The 21,559-nt window shown below is 31.9% G+C and overlaps 1 protein-coding gene across 1 annotated transcript in view; it reads right to left on the reverse strand.

Moving 5' to 3' along the window:
* LOC127736871 (zinc finger protein 235-like) overlaps positions 1-21,559 on the reverse strand; it is a 345,877-nt gene that overhangs the window by 71,942 nt on the left and 252,376 nt on the right. The gene's annotated exons all lie outside the window — the stretch shown is intronic.

The raw sequence follows: 21,559 nt of genomic DNA on the forward strand, positions 1-21,559 counted from the left end.
CCTACAGACCTTATCAGGAAACAGAAAATTTTCAAATAAATCTATCACTCCAGTTACAATTGTGAGATAAGACTTTAACCATATGCTTTACCTTTGTTAGTCATAATATGATAACAAGAGAGAAAAATATTTAAAAATACCAATTTTGGATATTAAAAATGGCGATAACTCAAAAAGGAGAAGTACTGATACCTTGAAAATTGAACTAGACCTTCAATAAGTCCAAGGAAACAACATATTTAAATTTGAAAAAAAAATTGTTAAAGCGTTTTCATGTTATTATGGAGACACTGTTTGGCAGCCGCCCGTCCGTCCGCCCGCCCGCCCGCCAGCCGTACATCCTCAATTTATTAACCGATATTTCCTTCGAAAATCCGGTTAAAAAATCATCATTGTGCAATATTCCTTACTAAACGAATGATCTCCCTTTGCCCAAATTGATCTATTTAGAACACTTCAGTGCAGAGGTAAAAAATTGTTCAATGAAAATATGACAGAAAGCTATCTGCTACCAAAACTTATTACTGAATTTCCTTGTAGAAAAATATTTTTGAGTGTGGAAGAAATTCATTGGGATAAGATGGTAGTGTTGATCTCAGATTTGGATTGCATGTTATGGGAATTTGATGATATTGTAATTTGTGAAAAAGCAATTTTTCCTTTTGTAAAGGCATAACTCTAGAACGGTTAAAGTCACACCAACAAAATTCAAACTTGGTCTGTATTTTGTGGTAATTAGCATTGTGTATAAGTTTATATCATTTGGTTGAGGCAAACAAAAGTTAGAGAACAAAAAACGAAAAATTAAGCAATTTTTCCATTTGTAAAGTGGCATAACTCTAGAACGGTTAAAATGACGCCACCAAATTTAAACTTGATCAGTGTTTTATGGTAATAAGCATTGTGTATAAGTTTCATAACATTTGGTTGAGGCAAACTAAAGAAAGAGAACGGAAACCAACTTTGGGACGTACGAACAGACGGACAAGGTTAACACTTAATGCCCCCTCAGCAACGGCGGGGGATAAAAATAGAGAATAGAGAATAATCGTTTGTTAAATTATAAAGATTAGAGAATAATCGGTTGCTGAATTATAAGAAACAAGAATGTGTCCATAGTACACGGATGCCTACTCGCTCTACCATTTTCTATGTTCAGTGGACCGTGAAATTGGTGTAAATTTTTTTTTATTTAGCATTAGAATTAGAAAGATAATATCATAGAGAACATGTGTACTTACCATCGCTAACATTTTTAACAATAAAAATCGTGGTTACCTTTCTATCGATAAGTGTCATGCCAAAAAATGACTTACATGTCCCCGTCTTTCCACCAACAATACGGTAAGGTTCACGTTTAATGGTCGCACATTTTCTTTAAATTTTGAAACTGATATAACTTGAAAAACAAACAGTATTATTTATTTACTCACATGAAACAAACCGGGATGCGGTATTCAGTACGTAGGTGAAACTGGACGATATTTATCTAAACGCACTCAAGAACATCTGTATCGTTTTAAAAGACCCAATAAATTCAAAAGTATCATTTATCAACACCTTAAGAAGCACAATCATCCTATTAAATATTTAGCAGTTCAACCTTTAGAAGTAGTAAATAAGCAGCCTGGTGAATCTCATTCAAAGTTTGTACGATCACGGAAAATAATTGAATTAAATTGGATTAAAAAATTACAGACAGTTTACCCTCTCGGTCTTAATGATAATATCATGGGAATTGGTAATATATCAAGAACCGATTCTGTTAACATTTTGGATATAGTTTTCTAAAACTGTTCGTAAAAACCGTTCTCATGGTCGTAGAAAAAATCGCAATCAAAGAAAATTTCGGACCAATCATACCAATATTTCGGACCTAATTTCTATTTCAAAAAACAACGGCAGACATTATCTGTTAACAAAGCTCTGTTCATTACCGGTTAATAAGTTAAATAAAATTTTAGAGGATTGCAACACAATTTCATATAGCAGTCCTAAGTATGAAATCGTTCAAATTATAATGGCATATTGTTATTCTAAACTGTTTCCCAAAATTGATCGCCCTGAAGATCATAAAAAACAGTTTATTAAAATAAAGTATGTCAATAAAGGTTTTGATTTTGTAAATATTGCCGGTATTTTAACGACCATTCTGTTAAAGAACAAATTCCGGGATATTTTGATAATACTGAGCTCCCTCTTATTTGTTATATTTACAAGAAATCTACCCGGAAATTTGTGTTTAATTATAGCCAATTGTGTAAAGATGTTAATATCAGTGAAAATACACCTACTTCATGTAATTGCAGTAATTCCGAATACATTTATGGACCCATTTCCCATGTTATAACAGGAGATCTTAACGTCGTTCAAGACCGAGAGTTAAAATCATTCCTCAGTAAAGGACCTAAATATCGTCCCCCGTCAATTATTAATTGGAATGAGTGTCGTAATATCATCCACGACTCACTCCATACTTACTGTTTGAAATGGATAAAACGGGAAAAAGCTGACAAAAAATCTTTGGACTCTTTTTTTAATTCAGTAATGAACATAGTTGATATACGTATTCAACATTTTAAAGAACATTTTACTCTTAACAATAACCACAATAAACCTATTTCTCGTATCAAACATAAACTAAAAGAACTAGCCAAGGAATTTGTTTTTGTCCCGGCCGATAAAGCTGCTAATAATATTATTATTGTTTGACGTAAATTTTACATTGAGGTTCTGAAAAAAGAAATCACCAATTCACCAACATTCCAACTGACTCCATTTTCAGAAAACGACATCTGTAACAAACATAAACTTTTAGCTACCGCTTTACAAGCAGAACCAAATACAATGAAAGTCCCAACTATGTATTGGCTTCCGAAGCTACACAAAACACCTTACAAATATAGATTCATTTCGTCTTCAAGCCATTGTTCCACTACTAAATTGTCTATTCTTCTTACCAGTACACTTGGTACAATCAAAAACCTGATAATAAATTGTTCAAATAAGGCCTTTGAAAATAGTGGAATTAATTACTTTTGGAGTGTCAAGAACTCGTTGGAAGTACTTGATAAATTACATGCATATATTGGTGATTTTGAATCTGTTCAAAGTTTTGATTTTTCTACCCTATATACCACATTGCCTCACATTCTCATTAAGAAAAAATTCACACACCTAATTAAATGGGCATTTAAAAAGTCAGAATGTGAATATATATGTTCAAACTCTTTTAGGTCTTTTTTTAGTAGCAATAAACAAAAAAACTATGTCAATTGGACATGCTTTGATACTATATATGCCCTTGAATTTTTACTAGATAACATTTTTGTTCGCTTTGGAGATTCCGTATATCGTCAGGTTATCGGAATTCCAATGGGGACTAACTGTGCACCACTTATTGCGGACCTTTTTTTGTATTGCTATGAGTTACAATTCATGACAAAAATCAGCAAAGACCCATCTAAACAACATCTGATACACAAATTTAATAATACTTTTAGATATTTGGGTGATATTTTGGCTCTCAATAATGACGACTTCAGTGTGTATACTAAAGAAATTTATCCTGTTGAACTTACTTTAAATAAAGCTAATACTAACAATGACCACTGCCCTTTCCTCGATCTTGATATCTATATCATTAATGGAAAGCTTAATACTAAAATATATGATAAAAGAGATGATTTTTCATTTCCTATCGTTAATTATCCATTTTTAGATGGTGACGTTCCCTTGTCACCATCTTACGGTGTTTATATATCTCAACTTGTACGATTCGCTCGTGTATGTAACAATGTTTTAGATTTTAACGAGAGAAATTTATGTATTACTGAAAAATTATTACACCAGGGTTTTCGATATCACAAACTAGTCAAAACATTTACTAAATTTTATCATCGGTATAAGGACATCATTCGTAAATATAGCTCAACATGCAGACTTCTTATACGTTCAGGTATTTCACATCCAATTTTTTATGGAAATATTCTTTATAAAGCACAAAAATGTCAGTATTCACCTCTGAAGCTAACAAAACCTTTAAATAGACTTATTAAGAAGGGATATAGTTACGATACTGTTGTCAGGTCATTAAAGATTGCATATTTTGGCGTAAATATTGATTCACTTATAGGGTCCTTACATCGGCACTAAACACATTTATTTAAAAACCAGTTGTTGGCATGACACGGGTTATGTTCTTCTCATATATGTTATGATGGTATGATACTAAACCCCTAACGGGAAGGATTGTGCCTGATATTCATATGATGAAGACATAATCTTTTAATCAGTTTAATTGAAGTCTGGAGCTGGCATGTCAGTTAACTGCTAGTAGTCTGTTGTTATTTATGTATTATTGTCATTTTGTTTATTTTCTTTGGTTACATCTTCTGACATCAGACTCGGACTTCTCTTGAACTGAATTTTAATGTGCGTATTGTTATGCGTTTACTTTTCTACATTGGCTAGAGGTATAGGGGGAGGGTTGAGATCTCATAAACATGTTTAACTCCGCCGCATTTTTGCGCCTGTCCCAAGTCAGGAGCCTCTAGCCTTTGTTAGTCTTGTATTATTTTTAATTTTAGTTTCTTGTGTACAATTTGGAGTTTAGTATGGCGTTCATTATCACTGAACTAGTATATATATTTGTTTAGGGGCCAGCTGAAGGACGCCTCCGGGTGCGGGAATTTCTCGCTGCATTGAAGACCTGTTGGTGACCTTCTGCTGTTGTCTGTTCTATGGTCGGGTTGTTGTCTCTTTGACACATTCCCCATTTCCATTCTCAATTTTAGTTTCAAGTTGACTGGACTTCAACTTCGTCAAAAACTACCTTGACCAAAAACTTTATCCTGAAACGGGACACACGGACTAACGAACAGACGGACACCCGGTATTCCCATGTTCCCTGCAACGCGTTACGCGGGGGACAAAAAAATCAAGTCTAGACATTTTATTACAGATATAGGTGTAAGACAAGGAGATTCTTTAAGCTCCACATTTTTAAAAATCTTTATTAATGACTTAAGTCAGATATTTGAACAGCAAAACTGTACCCCTGTAAAACTTATAAATTCAGACATATGAAGCCTCCTATTTGCAGATGATATGATTATATTATCAGAAAGCAAAACAGCTTGAATAATCTCTCTGAATATTGTGATAAATGGCAATTAACACTTAATATAAAATATATAAAACTATGATATTACTAAATAACCCCAGTAAAATAAATGAAGCCTTTTTAAAATTTAAAGGGAAATACCTTGAAAAAGTTTATGACTATAAATACCTTGGATGTGTAATAACATCTACTGGCGGTTTAACTAGTTGTAGTTCAGATCTTGCAAAAAAGGCAAGAAAAGTTTTATTTGCTATCACTTACTGCTCGGGCTTTTGACAACTTCATGTGAGAGTGTCTTCGAACCTTTTTGGTTAAACCTATACTAACATATAATAGTGAAATATGTTATTTGGACACTTATATTCAATTTTATAGAGCTAAACTGCGAGCTAACAAAAATAGCTCAATGCCATATGTCATTCATTTTTTTGATAAATCTATCTTAGAAAAAAACAAGCATTCTGTGAGTATTGCATGGCAATACATAGCATGCATAGTCACCTACCGGTTAAAATTTCATTGTATTTGAACTAAATTCTAACTTGATCTATAACTTGTCATTGTGTAAACTATATAACAAATAATATCAAGTCAATATCTTCATGATCTTCAAGCATGAAAAAAATAAGTGTTGAAAACTGATTATTCAAGTGAATTTTCTAAATCCAAGGACCATAACTCTGCACAAAATCATCAAACCGGATCCAAATTCGAACTTGATCTGTATCTTGTCATGATAAAACTATATATACCAATAATCAACTCAATATCTTCAAGAATGACAAAACAAAAAGTGTGGAAAACTGATTTGCCGGATTGACGGATGGACAGACAGACAGACGGACAGAGTGCAAACCTAAAGTCCCCTTCGACTTCGTCGGTAGGGGAATAAAACCCAGCTGCACTTTGTTAAACAAGTACTGGGAGTAAAAAGAAGCTCAACAAATCTAGCTGTTAGAAAGGAACTAGGACTTCTGCCATTAGAAACTTCTATAAAAAGACCAACCATGATGTACCTATCTAGATTAAAATTAAGATAATGAAAATCTAAACCCACTTCTTAATGAAGCCTTTTACCTAGCTAAAACTTTAGATACTGAAGAAACATACTCCTGGTATACTTTTGCAAAATATGTGTCACAAGAAATAAATATTGACATCAAATCTATTGAAGAAGCTGAAACTTTAACATGTTTAAAACAGACCAAAAATTTAAACCTCAATTAATAAATGTTATATTAACTATCAAACTCTTATTAATGATACCTGAATGAAAATAATAAAATATATCTATATAATTAAATTTCTTAAATCTAATTTAAACATGATAAATGACCAAATGGAGTACTACCTATCTCACCAAAACAAAAAAACAAGAAAAATGTTAACCAACTTCAGAATAAGCGATCATTGTCTTATACAATGTAATAGAAACTGGACGATATACAAAAATACCAAGAAACTGGACGATATACAAAAATACCAAGAAACTGGACGATATACAAAAATACCAAGAAACTGGACGATATACAAAAATACCAAGAAACTGGACGATATACAAAAATACCAAGAAACTGGACGATATACAAAAATACCAAGAAACTGGACGATATACAAAAATACCAAGAAACTGGACGATATACAAAAATACCAAGAAACTGGACGATATACAAAAATACCAAGAAACTGGACGATATACAAAAATACCAAGAAACTGGACGATATACAAAAATACCAAGAAACTGGACGATATACAAAAATACCAAGAAACTGGACGATATACAAAAATACCAAGAAACTGGACGATATACAAAAATACCAAGAAACTGGACGATATACAAAAATACCAAGAAACTGGACGATATACAAAAATACCAAGAAACTGGACGATATACAAAAATACCAAGAAACTGGACGATATACAAAAATACCAAGAAATGAAAGAAAATGTAAAATATGTAATATCTTAGATGAAGAATTCCATGTTTTCTTTAAACCATGTTAACCATTGTTAACTGTAAAATGAATAGAAATAAAAGAAAAATCTTTTTAAAATATATTGTATCGAATAATTTGTCAATTTTAATTCACTTAACATAACTGACAATCTCATGATTATACTAAATCCATCAAAACCAAATGAAATAAAAACAGTTGTTTCTTTTATTAGAGAGTCATAAGAACTGAGGAAAGGAGAGCAATATAATCGTTTTTAACATGCATATTGTTATTATTAATTTATTCAATTCATTGTCTTATCATGATCATGCCTATGTTTGTTTTGTCTCTGTATTTGCTATAACCAAAATTGGTTTTTGTTTGTTTCGCAAGTAAAGAGTGTTTATTAATCATGTTAATGACAATTGTATTCAAAATATAGAATCACCATGATTAAAAATTGAAACAATTCAGCCTAGACTTTTTTTTTGCTTCAATTAAAATTTATAATAGATTAATTGATAAAGATAGGTAGAAATTTGTATTCACATTATACAATGTTATACATTATCAATAATTCACATTATCAATAATTTTTTATCAGGTTTTGCAAATTCACAACAAGCCAAAATGAAATGGTCATGTAAAATGTAACATTTAATAATTTATAACCATTTAGCATTGTTTAGATAGTTTAAATCCTGTTTTAATACTTTGTCTAAGCTGTCATCATAGACGGTCCAAGTTGTCTTAATAGACGATCTAAGTTGTCTTATTATTCGGTCTGATTGTACTTTTACTAGGTCCGACTTGTCTCCGGGCAGAGTTGTCCAGTATTCCTGTATGTATTCTCATATGTTTCTGTAAATTACTAGGATAACTTAACTTTTAACCACATACGCTACAGTCATGATGTTTATCAGCTGTATGTCAATGTATGTGTTCTCATGTGAATCTATTAATTACTAGGATGACTAAACTTTTTACCACATACATCACAGTCATGAGGTTTATCACCTGTATGTGTTCTCATGTGAATCTGTTAATTACCAAGCAGACTAAACACTGTACCACATAAATCACAGTTATGAGGTTTATCACCTGTATGTGTTCTTGTGTGTCTGTAAATGACCGAGATGACTAAACCCTTTACCACATAAATCACAGTCATGAAGTTTATCACCTGTATGTGTTTTCATGTATCTCTTTAAATTACTAAGATGACCAAACTTTTTACCACATACATTACAGTCATGAGGTTTATCACCTGTATGTGTTCTCATGTGAACTGTAAATTACCAGGCAGACTAAACCGTTTACCACGTACATCACAGTCACAAGGTTTATCACCTGTATGTGATCCTATGTGAATCTGTAAATTACCAAGCTGACTAAACTCTTAACCACACACATAACAGTCAAGAGGTTTATCACCTGTATGTGTTCTCATATGTCTCTGTAAATGACTAAAATGACTAAATCCTTTGCCACATACATCGCAGTCATAAGGTTTATCACCTGTATGTGATGTCATGTGAATCTGTAAATTACCATGCAGACTAAACACTTTACCACATACATCACAGTCATGAGGTTTATCACCTGTATGTATTGTCATGTGTCTCTGTAAATCACAAAGCTGACTAAACCCTTTACCACATACACCACAGTCATAAGATTAATATGTTTCATGTCAATATGTAAATTACAATGCTAAGAAAACCCTGTACCACATACATTACAGTCATAAGGTAATTTGCCTGTGTATATTTGCATATATTTGTTTGGTACATCACAAACTGACAAATGTCATGAATGTGAAGTTTACATGTTTTCCCTGTATGTATTTTCATATTCCTCTTTAAACATGTTAAATCAATAAAAAAGCTGACTAAACCTATTTCCACATCATTTATTTAAACTAATATTCAATTTGAAAACGAATGTTGAATGTTGAAATCGACTGTTGAGTGTTGAAAACGAATGTTGAATGTCAAAATCAAATGTTAAAAATAAATTTTGAATTTTGTAAACGAAAGCTGAATACTGTAATCAAATGTTCTAAAATAAAATTGCACATACATCACAGTCATGATGTTTATAACCTGTATGTGTCTCCTTAAATTACTAAGATCATGAAGATGACTAAACCATATGTAACATACATCACAATCATGTGTTCTCATGTGTTTCTTTAAATTACTGATATAGCTAAACCCTTTACCACATACACCACAGTCATGAAGTTAATAACATGTATGTGTTCTCATGTCAATATGTAAATTATAATGCTGACCAAACCCTGTACCATATACACCGCTGTCATCAGGTAAATTGCATGGAATGTAAGCTCATACTTCCTTTTAAACTACTAAATTGACTCAACCCTTTACCATCTCAAATGTGAGGTTTACATGTTTTGCCTGCATGTATTTTAATATGTTTCTTGAAATAACTAGGATCACTAAACCCTTTCCCACAAACATCACATTCATGAGGTTTATAACCTGTATGTGTTCTCGTGTTTCTCTTTAAACTACCATGTTGACTAAACTGTTGATCACATACATCACAGTAATAAGGTTTATCACCTGTATGTGTTTTCATGTGTCTCTAAACTACTATGTTGACTAAACTGTTGATCACATACATCACAGTCATGAGGTTTATCATGCACCTGTATGTATTCTCATGTGAATCTGTAAATTACCAAGCTGACTAAACACTTTACCACATACTTCACAGTCATGAGGTTTATTTCCAATATGTGTTCTCATGTGAATCTGTAAACTACCATGATGACTAAACACTTTACCACATACATCACAGCTATGAGGTTTATCTTCTGTATGTGTTCTCATATGTTTCTGCTGGTCATAACGTCGAGAAAATCCACTAGCACAAACATTACATTTATTAGGTTTTTCACCAGTATGTGTTCTCATATGTCCCTTTAAGTCACTACTTTGATTAAATATTTTAAAACAAACATCACATACATGAGGTTTTTCACTAGTATGTGTTCTCAAGTGTCTCTTTACGTGACCTCTTTGACTAAATTCTCTAGCACAGACATCACATTTATGATGTGTTTTACCAGCCTGTGTGTTTATGTGTCTCTGTAGAGTACCATTGATTGTGACCAAATCCTCTCCTCACTCTAACATCTTCTTGATAATGTTTATCTCCAGTGTGTAAGTTCTTGTACAACTCTGTAAGGAACCAAACACATTTAGACATATAAATATTTTGATACCTTTCTGCAATTTACACATAACATATCTATTTTGACATTCTCTGCATTTATGCATCTGTATGTTTGGGTAATCATGGTAATTCTAATCCCATACTATATATATTTAAAGAAAAATCAAAAACTAACCAGGGTCGTTTCTACAAAAGCGTATTAGGGACGTACTAGTAGTACAAATAAAATTGATATTCAAAACTTAAAATCTCTGTGAGCAGTCAGGGGATATTTGAAATAAGTGATTTTTTTCACTATTTTTCCGGTAAAATTCAAGGTTTCATCTTACAGATTATGTAATAAAATTCTACTGCTCGCGATCAAAATTTTACTGTTCGGAGGTGTTGAAATTCATGAAATTAGTGCATGGGGGTTATTAAAATAATGATACTTAAAGAAGTGATTTTTTTGAAGAAAATTGAGGTACAATGTATGATACTTAAACAAGTGATTTTTATGTCATTATCTCAAATTTAGTACAAGGTCATCACCTGACATGTGTCTGAAAACATAATTAGTCCCTGGATCATTTGTTTTGTATATTTAAAACTACAATAAACTAAATCTTTTAGTGAGTCTAGTGATTATTTGTGCTACTTAAATAGGTGATTATTAAAGAACGACAACTCTTACTTCCAACCTTTGTGGACATACTGTTAATGGGAACCAATTGTGCCACTCTTCTTGTTTCTTTATTATTATGAGGCTGACTTCATATAGGAACTTCTTAGGAAGAAAGATAAGAAGTTAGCAATATCCTTTAACTTTACTGTCCGCTATATAGATGATGTTCTCTCACTAAATAATACAAAATTTGGTGACTATTTTGAACGAATATATCCCATCGAACTAGAGATAAAGGATACTACAGATACAGTTAAGTCTGCCTCATATCTTGACTTACATATAGAAATTGACAATGAGGGCCGGTTGAAAACAAAACTACGACAAAAGAGATGATTTCAGCTTCCCAATTGTGAACTTTCCAATTCTATGTAGCAACATTCCAGCTGCTTGCATAGTATACATCTCCCAATTGATACGATATTCCTGGGCTTGTATTTCCTATCATGATTTCCTTGATAGAGGATTGCTGCTCACTAGGAAGCTATTAAACCAAGAGTTCCAAAATGGTGAAGTTGAAGTAATCCCTTCATAAATTTTACGAACGCCATCAGGAGTTGGTTGACCGTTATTTTGTCAACATAATATCATTGTCTGATACTAAGGTTGTCGGGAAGAATTTTCGAAAGTTCAATAAAACACAATTTTTTTTTAAATATTTCATGGAAGGGCAGAGAATTAAGACTAGATAATCTAGATAACACACACAAAAATAAGATTTTTTAAGTTATGCATTTTAAAGATTCAAAAGTAAATTCTGATGTCAAGGATTTTTGATAAAGAATTAAGGGGAAGTAAGTGAACGATGTGTCCTACTTTTCTATTTTTAAATATATTTCAGGAATAAAAATAAAATATGCCTAAATTTTTATGAAAATGAGTGAAAAATGAGTGACGAAACAAAACAATATCAGTAGGAAATACTCTTTTAGTTAAATATTTGTAATATTAGCACGAAGCTTTATTTTTGTGTTTCAAATAAACATACCTTCTCTGTAGTAATGACTCGTAACAAAGGTATTTCACTGCACCTATTTATTTCATTTTTTTTTATAATGTGAATTCTCAGTATTATTATGTTAACATGTAGCATTAATATAAATTTAAAAGATCGAATCTAAAGCCAGATATATCAAACAGTTTTTTTTTTTATTTTATACGTTTTCAGGACAACACAATCAACCCAAACACGCCTTGAACGTAAAATGTGGACTCGACTATCTCTTTACGATAAGATAATTGCCAATTTTCAGCTCCCCCCCCCCCCCCAAAAAAAAAAAAACAACATCTGAAATAAATACTATGCATAGATCTAGAAATCGACAGATATTAATTTCATTTAAAAAAAATTACTCTCTTGTATTCGAAGTTTTTTCAGCTTTGTTTTGTCTGTCAACGTATATTTGTTCCGCCTAACAGAAGTTCCAATGGAAACTTTGTTATAAACAATGTCATAATATCTGTTCCTGTTGGAACAAATATTCTATACCATTTATTCCGTTGGGAACATTTACTGTAATATTTATTCCAGTGGAAATAATATTCCAGAATATTTTTTCCATTTGGAACTTATATTATGAAGGAACTTCTATTCCGTGACATGTCTAAACAAATTGACACACAAAATGAATATAGTATTGTGGAATTTTTTAACTTAAAATGTTCGATACATTGGTAACAATAAAATAAAAACTACTTAGTATCTTCCACATACCCTTTGTAATGTCTGATGTATACATATTTATGACATTAACTGTTGTGAGCACAAGATTCGCTGCACAGTTTTAAAGTTCTGCTAAACCAAAAATTAAAATGTGAACTTAAGTTTTGCGAAATTTGTTTGATGAGTACCGATTGAGATTTTAATCTAATTGAACATGGTTTATCTATTAGTTGAAAATGCGGATTTGAACTAGCTTTCAGTAGCTTCGATAAACTCGTGGTTCAATAATTTGTGTCTTTATGTTAATATTTTGTGTGCTAAGTTGTCTGCTCTTTGGTCTGGTTGTTGTCTCTTTGACATATTCCCCATTTCCATTCTCAATTTTAAGTGTTGTGTTGTTACTCAACTGTACCAATAAAGGAGGAAAGGAGGAGGGGTTGGTTGGGTTGAGGTGGGGAGGGGTGTGGGAAGCAAACAAACATGTTAAGCCCTGTCACGAGTGCCCAAAACCAGTGGTTGTCGACGGTTGCAATCTGTCATATTTGTTTGGGTTTTTTTTCAAAGTTGTATTTTAAATCAAGCCGAACGTCTTCATTTTTTAATCGTTTACATTTTTATAGCTAGCATTCGTTATGGTTTTTGCTCGTTGTTGAAGGTCATACATTGACTTGCAATTGTTCACATCTTGTTCCATTCTAGTTAGTTTTTATCAGTCATGTATGATAAGCAAGTCTGGGTCGGTTTTTTTATCCAGTCGAAATGTATTGGAGACAGTGTATAAATTAAGGAAGAAATTAGAGGCACCAGTTACTGTAGTTAGACCATCTAACCTCGTATATTTAATTGAAATAAACCAGTCAAACTTTTTTTGTCGTTATAAATGTCGCTTTACCTCAAGCAACTTTTAATTGTTAGTTAGCATATTATGTAGAAAATCATCAATTTAAGGGCATTTAATATCTTAAATAAAACTATTCTAATTAGTGATATTGGACGGAAGAAGTTGCCCTTTTATGTAATATAAGTTACGATTATTTGAAAACGCTTATTAAACAGCCAAATGGATGCACAAAAGTAAAAATAGGAGTCACAAATCCGATTAAATACAATTATCTGCCAAATTTTATTGATTCTGTTACGTTTGTTTTAAATAGGACCAACTTTTTACCAAAAATCACCAGCACCGTATCAGGACCCACCAGTACAATGACAAGACCCACCAGCACAGAATCAGGACATCATGTCTAAACTGAGAAAATGCACAATTTTAATAAATTGCGCAGGTTTTTCACAAAATAATATTGTCGTGTGGATTTTGGTATAGAAAGCGGACGCCAGGGGCATATTTGTTTTATACTTTCAGTTCTAGATTTTCTAAAAATGAGCACTTTTGTGTTACGCTTACTGAAACAGTTTAGCATGTTTAGAGGGTCACATTTTACATTGTTTGCCTATGAACCCATAAGAAACAAAATTAAAACATCTCAACTGTTTCCTTCCATTTTTTATGGGAGAAAACGATAAAAATCATCATTTTAGTCTTTGTTTACATATTTTCAATGATCACCGGCTAGCACCAGTCAGGACCAAATCACCAGCACCAGTCAGGACCAAGTCACTAGCACAGAACGTTCTCTCGCAGGACAACCTTACCCACCGTGATTACGAATAGTAAAAATCCAGGTTGGTACTTTATTTCAGTTACGGATCCGCGATGTCGCTGGTGTGTTCAAGTAAATATAAAGAATTGGTGGCCGAGATTGTTAAGGTCAGACTTTGTTTTGGCCGAGTAAATACTAATAATACTAATACAGTTTATCAATTCAAATTTTCAAAAAGTTTTCAAATTTTAATTTTTTTGATTTTCGATCAGTTTTAAAATATCAAAATTCCAAATGTTTTATTCTTTTTTAAATTTTGGAAATTTCACCAAATACTTAAAATTTGAAAATTATAAACTTTGTTTTAAAATTTAATAGTTTAGATATTTAAGCAAACTTTAAAAATACTAAACTGAACGTACAGTTTTGATCATTTCGCTTTTTGAAAGTTTGAATTTTTTTATTTTTGATTAAAATATAGGAAAGGGGGAAAGGACTAAAATGTGAATACCTGTTACAAGTGCGAAACGGAATAAGAATGGAAGGAAACGAAATGAAATTTACCAAAACAAATCAAAACGAAAACAATATTTTCTGAAAAAACAAAATATAATGAAAATTATAAAATAAGAGGCTAACTTGTGACCTACCGAATTACTTATCACCGGGTTTGTAATAACATGAGCAACACGACGGGTGCCACATGTAGAGCAGGATCTGCTTACCCTTCCGGAGCACCTGAGATCACCCCCAGTTTTTGGTGGGGTTCGTGTTGCACAGTCTTTAGATTTCTATGTTGTGTTTAGTGTACTATTGTTTGTCTATTCGCCCCTCTTTTGTTTGATCCACAGGGTGAAAAAGAGAAATATGTTTCTTTAAGGCTACAAAATAATTAGTAAGATCTGCTAATAGCAGAGTACTGCTGAAGATTTATAAAATACTTTAAATACATTTGAACAATATTGTAGTACTTGGAAACTTAAGGTCAATGTCTCAAAGACAAAAATTGTATTTTTTTCTAAACGTAACAGTGTAATAAGAAATTCAAATTTAATCTATGTAATGATGAAATTGAGATTCAAGATACATATACATATCTTGGCTTGTTATTTAATTATAATGGTAATTTTTGTAAAGCCAGAAACAAATTAGTAGATCAAGCTCAAAAAGCTTTATACAGTCTGTACTAGAGAATTAATAATATTAGTATTCCTTTAGATTTACAGATAAAACTATTTGATTCTTTGGTAGCCCCTATTTTGACTTATTCCTCCGAAATTTGGGGATATGAAGATAAGATAAATATTGAGAAGATACATTTACAGTTCTGCAAAAAAAATCTGGGGGTTAGGTCATCGACCGCAAATTTCATGGTCTATGGTGAACTTGGCCGATTTCCTATCGAAATTAGTATCAAGATGAAAATAATTAGTTTCTGGTACAATCTTGTAACAAATGTTGATAAACTGTCTGGAAAACTCTACAAGCTTATGTTCAATTTATTTGAAAATGGAAATAATTCTTTTAAGTGGATTAATTATGTAAAATCTATTTTTGATGAAACTGGTAACAGTGAAATTTGGCATGTACAAGGAAACGTTAATTTGATTTTTTTTTTAAATTAACGTTAAACAAAGTCTCCATGACCAGTTCATACAAAAATGGTTTTCGGATATCGATAGCTCATCAAGGGGGAAGTTCTATTCAAAATTTAAGACTGACTTCTGTATGGAACCCTATCTAATTAGACTTAGAAAATTTAGTAGAAGTTATATTTGCAAACTTCGCACTTGCAATATCAAATTTCCTATCGAAACGGGGAGATGGAATAGAATTCCAGAAATTGAAAGAAAATGTAAGCTTTGTAAGACTGGTCTTGGAGATGAGTATCATAACATAGCGCTTTGTAACAATGCTGATGTTATTGAAGTAAGAAATGCATATATTCCTTATTACTACAGATTCAACCCAAATATCAACAAACTTTATGGAATGCTGAAATATTGCAACTTAAATGTATTAACTTACCTTTCTATTTTTATTCAAAAAGTTGAAAAACTACTGCTTTCTCTGTAAATCATCACATATGAATATATTTATATATGTTACACTTTTTGTTACTATCCATTATCATTTTATTGTGGTCATGTTATCATGTGGTTATTTAAACTTTACAGATTGCACGGACTTTTTGCGACCTGGTCAATAGATGTAGTTGGCCTATACATTTAGTTTTGTAAAAAAAAATATTTATACTGTTTCATTTTATGTATTCTACTCATTTCGCTTCTATGTTATTTGTAAATTTATGTGTATTTGTCGCTCCTGTTACGCAGGAAATCTGCGTCTGAGTGTATTTTGAATAATAAACAGTAAATAAACAATTTAAATACATAACAAAAGCTGTAATGATCTTTTAACCGACATAATTGAACGAGCAGCGCTACAATGGAATGCACCTATATAAAACGGCGATTTACACCCAAATCATATCCCTAAACACCCCGTTTGATGGTGCACCCGACAGAGGCTGAACTTACAGATAAGTAAGGGAGAGGACATGTACAAAGAAAGATAACGTTGGTTTCTTTCCCTCCACTTATATTCTCCCTTTAAAGAAAAAGTAAGTTAATGAGAAGACAATGATTTATCTTATATTTTACAAACTGGAGTGACTAATATATGGGTAGACTTAATGATGTTTATAACGTGAAAACTAAAGAAGCTAGTATTCACTTGTACAGACTTATAATTGCTATTTTGAGACCGTAAATAACATGTTTTACTTACCTTAATACCGCTGAATCTTTCTCCGTCCTTCAGGACAACCTCTTAGTAGAGTACAATAGTATTTATGACCCTCCACCATCCAGAATATCATACAAATATATATATACAGTTTATATACAAGTCCGCAATTGGTAATTTAATTGTTATCACTAGCAAATGACTAGTTCTGTTAAATCAGTTTAATACTCAATCAGTATACACTTATTTTGAATGTTTCTTCTGCATACTTATGGTTCTGTCTCTTATAGTATGCAGTGCATAGCACAATTTTCTTGATATTAATTCACATAATTGTTCTGCTTTTCTATCCAATAATAAATCTGAATTCTGATGTCTAAGTTTAGTACAATCCATAATTAATTGTGTCTGAGTGTTTGCAGACAGTTCATAAAATGAAATGGATGTATCTTTAAGTATGTCATGTATGTTGAACTGTTGTGTTATGATTGCAAAATTATGAGACAACTAATTATCAAATGAATAAGATGTATTATAGACAAATTTATCGTATGAATTTCAACAACGAGTAAAACCCATACCACATAGCAAGCTATAATAGGCCATGAAATCACAAATGTTAAACAGTTCAATTGCCATTGGGAAAACTAATGGCCCGATTTAAGTTCAAAACAATAAACGAAAAACACATATGTTATATTGCAGCAAATGACAACTAACAATTCACAGGTTCCTGACTTTGGACAGGCACGTGCAGAAAGTTATGGTCGCATTGTTAAACAATTTTGCAGGCACCCAAACCTTTCCCTAACCTCCCCCAACCTTGGACAGTGCTGTAACAGCAATTGCAACATTTGAACAAGTATAAATATCAATTTAAAAGGGCTTTACCCGTCAGGTCATTACACACACAAAACTAACAAAAATGCAAAGGACACAAATTAAAGCACATGACAGTTACAGTTGTACATGTACTGAAAGTTAGTCTGTAAATTCAGAAATAATTGCGTGCATTTATCATGTTTATTTTTGAGATTTTTGAAGAATTAACAAAAAATGAGAGTTTAAAGATTGCAATTTTAGGAAAAGCCACATTCAGATGTATGTAATAACTTTTTGATATCAGAATGCAAGTTCTTAATTATTATTGGGATACTCAAGTAGTCCAATTATTCACTTTGATAAAAACCTCGCAATAATTTCTGAATTTACAGTACTTAACTACTTTTTAACATGTTTAAGAATGTCATTTATCTGGAATAATTGTAAAGAAAACATGACCTTGTGCAATATCTAAATAATTAAAGGTACAAAATGTACGGCACTGCTAGATTATAGTTATTTTGTACACTGAAAAAAAGCATATTAAAATCAAGGATAGTTTTAATCAACAATGATCAAGGATACAAATCCTTGTTTTAATTAATTCTTTAAGAAAATATTCATTTAGGTGACAATACGGATTAAAATGTATTTCAACATGTTCAAAGAACAATCGTACATTTAAAAATAAAAAAAATTGTTAAAATGTGTTGTCATGGTTATAAGCCATGTAAGCATGATAAGAAATATATATATGCAAAGAAATGATGTTTTAAGTTCATTATTTATAATTTACGTACATAATTGCATTAGAAGTTTGTGAAGCTGAAATTTAAAAAAAAATGTTGATCTTTTGCTGCATATTAGGGCTTAAATTAAAATATTGTTTGTTTGCAGTTTACCGACCAACCCTTGTAAATCCCCCCGACTGTGAAAATTTTATTGTCTCAAATTTTAAGAAATTATTTTAAAACTTCTATTGCCAAGATCCGGAAATTCAGGTCATTTCCTGAATTGATTTAAGTCAAGGTCGATTACACGTTTTAAGTTCGGTTTTTCTTGCCTTCCCGTCAAGCGTTCATGTGACCGTTTAATGATAAAGCACATGGAAATTGTTTACAGGTATCCATGAAGTTATGGAGGAGTACTTTACGCTGTCGACTTCTGTCAATTTTAAGACAAATAACAAACAAAAAAGTTTAATAGTAAACTGTTTATACATGTTATACAGATTCAGGCACATGGAATGATTTCTTTGATGATATCATTGAAGAAGATTCAGCGGATATTGACAACTGACACGATAACTCATCTTTGTCAACTTTTTGTCTCAAACAAATCGGGTACAGAATCTTTTGAGCCTGACTTTATGGAACCAATTTCAGTGGTTAAACAATTCGACAGCAGTTTGAAGTATGTCATATATATTTTATATAAATCGTTGTGAAGAAGACCAAGATGAAACCCCTCCTCCGTGAATATATGGATACCTGTAAACATGCCTGTACGGAGAAAGAGCTCATTTAAAATGTAAATGGATAGAGACCATGTCAAATCAATGAGAAGCAACCCAAAATACACAAAGATGAAGAGAAAATGAATGATAAGCTTGAAAAATAAATATACTCTCTCTATATTAAATCTATCTTCGATTGCAATGAGTATGCTCCTTTAGGATAAGGGAGGCTGCCCCACTCATTGCAACTATTCTCTTTCTTACAATATATATCAAATATACCCAAACTTTGTGGCCTGTCACTGTGTGAATTGAATTAAAGCATGTTCTTAGGAGCTATGCTGCCAATTTTTTTTATGCAGTCAAAACATTTCAGTACAGACCATTTACTTTAATGGGGTGCTATGGATTTCACCCCAAGCTAGTAAGTTTTCTTTGGTTTTCATTTAAGCCTGGCATCAACATATCTTTCAAAATATAATCTTATTGCATATAATTAAATATTGTTAGAAATATGAAAACAGTCTTTTTTAAGTTGCCCTTTTTTTCAATTGAGGAAGATTCAATGGCTGTTTTTTTTTTATTAAAAATACACTCTTCAATACATTGTCTTATAAATCTTTAATATCTACATTTTTCTGATGAAAATACTCTTACTCATGAATACATTCTAGTCAAGAAGCATATATGTCCGTGAATATATTTCTTTAAAACAGTTCTAGTCATTCCTTGTTTATAAGTGTTTCAGTATTTAATAATACCATATTTTATGTCATAAATTGAATTAAAGTTTCAGTTTTAGTTAAAAAGTTTTTTTTTTATCTGATAATGCCTGTTCATTTCATGTTGGTTTATTTAGTGTTCATGGTGTTTGTTGTTTTAAAATAGGTTTTTTTTTTCTTAACAAGAAACTTGGTTTGTGTAACTGCTTGTTTAACAATGTTTAAACTTTTTGGCTGATAAAATAAAATATTTTTTCTACCTACCGACCCTTCAGTCTGAAGGTACAGTTGGGAAACTGCAAACAAACATATTTTTAAGGTTGGCCTACATGTACTTGATTAAAAGAAATTGGAAAAATTCATATACAACATGTACATACAAAATCTAAAGATCTTTCAGGTCAAAAATTTCTGGAGTGTTCCACATAGTCGTATGCCATGTTAAATAGCATGTTACAATTTCCCAAAATATACTTATTTTTTTTAACATTTAATGTCTTTAATCTTTGCTGCATATCAATCGATTCCATTTGAATTTTTCCCTTGAACTTCTCTAATCTTGCTACATACATGTACATAGGGATAATTGGCGTGTTCCAGACAGGTATATACATGGTAAAGAGGTTTCACTTTATATATTAAAAGAAGATGCGGTATGAGTGTCAGTGAGACCACTCTCCATCTAAGTCACAGTATATAAAAAGTTACAAAGTTTGATTAACTTGTTTCTAAACCCTTTTGCATATTGAAGCAAATAAAGTAGGTTTAAACTATAATACAATACATATATAGAAAACTGTTACAAAATGATGTGGATGTGTTTAACCATAGTTGCCAAGAACATTTTTTATGCCCCTTCAACTGAAAGCTGGTGGGGGGGGGGGGGGGGGAACTGTTTTACCATTGTCGTTGGTTTGTACGCCCTATTATGGGTATATAGATATTCCACACGACTCCTCCTACAGTTAGATTGCAACCTAGGTCAATCATGGTCAAGTAAATGAATTTATTAGCAGTTTTCAATGTTAATTTTTCTACTTAAGTTAATTTGATAGAAATTAATTGTGATACATCAATGATATTTTCTGAAAAGTTGCATATCTATCCAAGCATATCAGTTTGACAACTATTTTGAGGTCCTATCCCCAGTATGTTCATGATTCAGCAACTTCACATTAATAAGCAATGTTGCTGTCTATCAGATTGTCTCTTCTGAATTTTTTTTATGCAGAAAGGCAAGACATATCTCTGTGTCAACAGTTTATTTATTATAAATAAGAAGATGTGGCATGCGTGCCAATGAGACAACTCTCCATCCAAGTTACAATGCATGAAAAGTTAATATTTTATAGGTCAAAGTACGGCCTTCAACACAGAGCTTGTAAATTATGTTGACATTTACCAACATTCTTTTCCTAATAAATAAAGAAGATGTGGCATGCGTGCCAATGAGACAACTCTCCATCCAAGTCACAATGTATGAAAAGTTAACAATTATAGGTCAAAGTACGGCCTTCAACACGGAGCCTGTAAATTATGTTGACATTTACCAACATTCTTTTCCTTATGAATAAAGAAGATGTGAGGTCAGTGGCGGATCCATAGGGGGGGGT

The sequence above is a fragment of the Mytilus californianus genome, unplaced genomic scaffold (assembly GCF_021869535.1).
Source record: "Mytilus californianus isolate M0D057914Y unplaced genomic scaffold, xbMytCali1.0.p SCAF_39, whole genome shotgun sequence".
In the NCBI taxonomy this organism is placed as follows: domain Eukaryota; kingdom Metazoa; phylum Mollusca; class Bivalvia; order Mytilida; family Mytilidae; genus Mytilus; species Mytilus californianus.